We start from the raw sequence: 5,193 nt of genomic DNA, 5'->3' as shown, positions 1-5,193 counted from the left end.
GTACAGAGTGTAAGGACCAATCATTGCACAAGATATATCCCTTGAATAGCAGCTGGCCCAAAGACAGCACAATGGTCTCTCGAGTCATCTTAGGCTTACAGTGCACATCCAGCATCACTCTGCTCCTTGTGCAGGAGTAGTCTGTTCCCTCTTACCCCATGCTCAACCCCTCTCTTAAAAAAACCAAGCATATCTACCTATTTTTTCTGTGCAAAATAGGTAGAGGAGGATCAGGAACCAAGGCACAGGAGTTCCATTCAGAGGCTATGCTGGGACTGAGTTTCACTCTTTGGCAAAGCTTAGTCCCTGCAGGACATTACCTACGCCCCATCTCCTGGGTCTAGTAAATTAATTTAGTCCCTTAGACTTAATCACTAAGTCTGTGACCACAAACTCCTACAGATGCCCTACAGATAAACCTTCCCCTGAGCTTTTGTTCTGGAGGCTGTCGTGATCCTCCTGCTGGGAGCGGATGCGTGCCTGTGCTGCAGCCCCTTCGGGCTGTGCTTCAAAGATATTCCCCACGGGAAAGGTTGAAGCAGCTCCTCGCTGACGGCCTTTCTTTTGAAAAGCAGTAGGAAACACTTCAAGGGAAGTCAGGGAGGTCAAGGACAAATGGCAGCCATAGCAGTCTGTCACAAAGAAGCAAGAGTGTAATGCAGAGAATCCCTCTGCAAAACAGTCTCTCAGGAAATGGAACAAATCGAACTACACTAGTGGATCTAGTACCAATAGCGAATCAATGAAGTAAAACATTTAAATGTAAAACTGAAATTTCAGCAGCTTATAAGCTATCAGAGAAGCTATTTCCTATGAAATTTGGACATGGATCTGCTCCCTAAAATACCGAGATGTTCACTGCAAAATACACTATCAGTTATGCACTATGGGTTAAGAAAAGAAACTGTTCAGCAAAACCAGGGAAACATTTTGATATTTTGCAAGGCTTTGCGATTTAGAAACTCTTTGCCCTTGCAACTCATGGCAGTCAGTCTTCTAAGTCCTCTGACATCTTTCCTCCCGTAAGCCTTAGTGATAGAGGAAAAAACCCAACCCTAAAGCCTTAGTAAAATAAATTTGAAAGTATTTTGTCAGGAATTCCAGCTTCCCTTCTGCCCCTTTCAGCTCAACCAGCAGTTACACTGCTATAAAATCATACTGCAGTACCTTAAAGAAATATATTTGATGCTTCATTTTCAGCTAACATTTCAATTTTTCCCACTATTATTTTTCCTGGCTGGGTGAAAACACACTTGGATTAATTATCTGACCAGCAGGGGTTTTGCCCAAGTTTTATTTGCACTTTTTTTTTTTTTAACTGTTCACTTTCTTTTCTTCTAACAAACTGTTTTCCTGAAATAAATACAATCCCAGTGTCAGTCACTTAGAGAGGAGCTACGTAGTGTATCCTTAACACAAGTTCTCACCTGGGTGAGTTTGCCCAGCTGTGCCTGGGAGGCTCATGTCAGAGGCTCTGTCCCACTGAAGTCTGCAGTGCCATCAGCCTGTCATCACAAGCACACAGAGTTCCTTACTGAGCAATCCAGTTTTGAAAAATCTTCATTATTCTTTATTCAGCAACCTTATTTTACCACCCAGGATGAGTCACTCCATCCTGATGCTTAGTGCATATGTGAGGTATGCAGTTCTAAACCTTTCATGCTTCTAAGGCTTGCATGTTTTAGCTGGTTAATCACAAGATTTTTGTTAGCTATCCAAACTAACTAATCATCCTATTTTCTTATACAAAATGTACGTCAAAAGCTGAATTAAAATGATAAGGAGGAGACAAAGACAAATTAAATTATTATGGAAAGAGCTTTCTCCTACTGAATGTAGTTCAAGGTCAGAATCTCAAGGGCTCCAGTGGTGAACATCCTTTCACAGTCCCAGCACAGGGGACTTTGGCCTTTGGTGAGTGTATGCCAAGGCTCTACCTGGATCAGCAGCATTGTGGGAAAACCCAGCTACCAACAGAGCCCAGGACGAAAGAGCCATGTCTGTCAGCACCTGGGGTTACTGGTACGATGCTGCTACATGCCTCACTGACCACAGGTACACTCAAAACAAGATGCTTTTCATCATCTACACCTCAGGCAGACTCCTGCCTATTGGTATCTTTTTCCTCAGTCACTGTGCTTTTTGCAGTTGCTGTTGGACAATCTGTGAACAAGAATGGTCAGGCAGGAGGACAACGTGCTACTTTCACATAGAAGATTTAGCTACCCCCTGTTCTGTGTGAACAGGGCCATGTCAGTGCTACCCTGACACCTTTACTATCAAGGGGTAACTTCAGCTTTGTGCTTCCTTCAGGACACAGGCTGTGGGCTGTGACCTGACTTGAGACACCGTGACAATTGGATTGACTCACACTACAGAGGTATTAGCCCATCATGAGAACTGGCCCAAGTTTCACCATTTCCAAGCCAGGCAGGCGAGTTTGCAGTTGCTTCTGTAGCATGCCAGAGGTACCAGCATCTCAAATGTACTCTTTGAATACAAGATCATCTCAGCTATTACACATAGGCTGGCTAACATTCAAGCTATTGAGTAGTAACAGCAACTTGTTCTCATAGGTCATCCCGTATGAGCTTCTGAATTACTCAATGTCATCGAGAAAGGGATAAAACTACATTTATGAGTAATAGATAAAATTCAAACAAGACCTTTATTTACATTAGGTTTTCAAGCACTGAGTGTTGCAACATACATAACAAAATTTCATACTACATTTTTTTATAGGAAATCCAGGTTGAAAAGCTGATCTACAGAATCAATTTGTCAAAAACTGGCTAAGCAGAAAATGTGTCAGCTCGGTTTTAGAGTACTCTGTCAATTTTACACCATCTGCTCTCGTTCAGAGTATTCCTGATGTCATGGTTATAAAAACAGAGCACTCATGCAGGTTAATTTACAGTGAACTCTCCTAGTAAATTTTACATTCTTCACTTGTTCAGAAGAGCAGGTCAATACTCTCCCCATTGTCTCACAAAGCAATTACAGATGCAAACAGGGAGAAAACTAGATTTTTAACAGAAAGAAAACTGGATTTAGCAAGACAAGAAGTCAGAACTTTAATTCCATGGCAAACTGAATTATAATCTCTCATTCTGTAGAAAACAAGTTGTACTGTAAGGATTAAACAAGTCCTTTTATTCCATATTAACACTATGCAGCAACCAAGATGAGTGTCTAGGTAAACAGAAACTTCGTGAAATGTTTTGCTGCAAAGCTGACTTCAGTAATGCACGCAAATGATAAAGTCATCAACTTTGCTCACTGCCAGAAATAAAAAAAATGGCTTCAGGAGCAAATAACACTGATTCATACTGTGCTCAAGCACTAGTCAACAAAATCTATTAAATTACACAGGGGTGGGGAAAAAAAAAACAAAGCAGCTTTGTTATCTTACTTGTGACACCTTATTTAAATTTCAGGCATTACTTCTTTATATCAGCATAAATATGTAGCCTTCTACACCTTTTATGATGTGGTTACAAACACATAAATGTTATAGTAGAAAGCAAGAGCTAGTTCAAGGACTTTCAGACTTCAAAATCAGCAAGATACAAAGCTAAAATTCATATGTTCCTTTTCAAGTTATGAATACTTTCACTAAAACATAAATATTTTAACATATATTAATTTTTTCTGACATTCAAAATTGTAAAGTCAATATGGCAGAATTATTGTTAAAAGCACATATTTACAAATATTCTTTTTCCATACATAAAGTATTTGGCATAATTATAACAATCTTACTGCATACACAACTGTTTGCTTCTTTTTCACATAATGGTACACTCCTTATTAAAATTTACCAATTATGTACAAAAATACTTGAACATTTATTATAGAAAACCTCTATAACTACCGTCAACAGCTTGTGACTGCTGAAGGTTTAATTGAGAGAATATAAAAAGTGGTCACTTTCTTCCAGTTAAACTATCAACAAATCAAACACAGCTAAAATCAGCATGAGCTTCCCAACAAAAGAGGGAGAATATTTTTAACGGCATGATTTAAAATGCAGTTCACACATCTGTTCCCGAGTACATGTTAAACAGTCAGTAAAAGAAAGAGGATACAAAAAATACATACAGAAGGTGCTTTTTTCTTTCTTTTTTTTTTTTTTTTACCCTCCACATTCCTACGGCTTGGCATTAGCTTTCCAGAACTCTTCAGATGCCAGTCACTAAAATACAGCCTAAGGCCAAACACCATTCCTCTACAGTAAGGATGATGGTGATGAATTCAAGCTAAAAAGCAAATCCAAAACCTGACTCTACCAGTATGTACACATCCAAAGCGCTGCTCAGAATTTTTGCAAGGTTTTTACAGAACAATTAATGACCTTTGCAATTAGCTTTTGAAATTTATTGATGGCTAACGAGTAATCTGTATTTTAAAAAATTTGTTCATTTAGTGTATTGCCTTGGTACTAGTCATTACTGATTCATGTACACAAGTTAAATGAACAATTCATTTGTACCTATTTCATACACAGATTGTATTTAAGGGTGAACTTTCAAAAACAGCAGAAAGCCTCCGCTAGCAAACTGCTAGCTTATTAAAAAACAAACCCAAAACAACAATGATGACATTAACTGGAAGATTAAAAGTAAATTGCACCTCGAAGATAAAGGATGTGTCAGGTACAGCAATAAAATGGCACAAAACCTTATCAAGATTCACCAGAATGGTACTGTACGCTGAATGAAATGTGGGTATTTTCCCATCTTAAAACTAACATAAACCAAATGTGTGTTTCAAAAATTTCAAACCACGTTCTTACAACAGTTCTCTGCAGGATAACTTACATTGTATCTCCCTTTTTCCACAGACATTTGAAATGACTAACCTGTTCATTGGATAAGAGAAACATCTTTCAGCCTACTTGCAGAAACATCCTAGTCTACAGACTACTTTGTTAGAAAGCGTGCATTTATCTCTAGTAGTAAAGATCCAGTCAGTATATTCTGCATTTTGTAAGAAGCATTTAGCTAACTCAGATGAGAGTTGTAGGGTTTTAGATTTAATTCTTTAAATAAAAAAGAAGTACAAATAAAAGCATTTATCAGTATTCACCATCATGAAATTAAAATTAAAAAACCAACCTCTCATTCATGCTTCCTGTAATATCTGGCAACCTAAATTAGTAATTTCATTTCAAATGTGCAACATAATATTAAT

Source organism: Eurypyga helias, unplaced genomic scaffold, assembly GCF_000690775.1.
Source record: "Eurypyga helias isolate BGI_N326 unplaced genomic scaffold, ASM69077v1 scaffold3973, whole genome shotgun sequence".
NCBI lineage: Eukaryota > Metazoa > Chordata > Aves > Eurypygiformes > Eurypygidae > Eurypyga > Eurypyga helias.
This window is presented reverse-complemented; position numbering follows the sequence as displayed.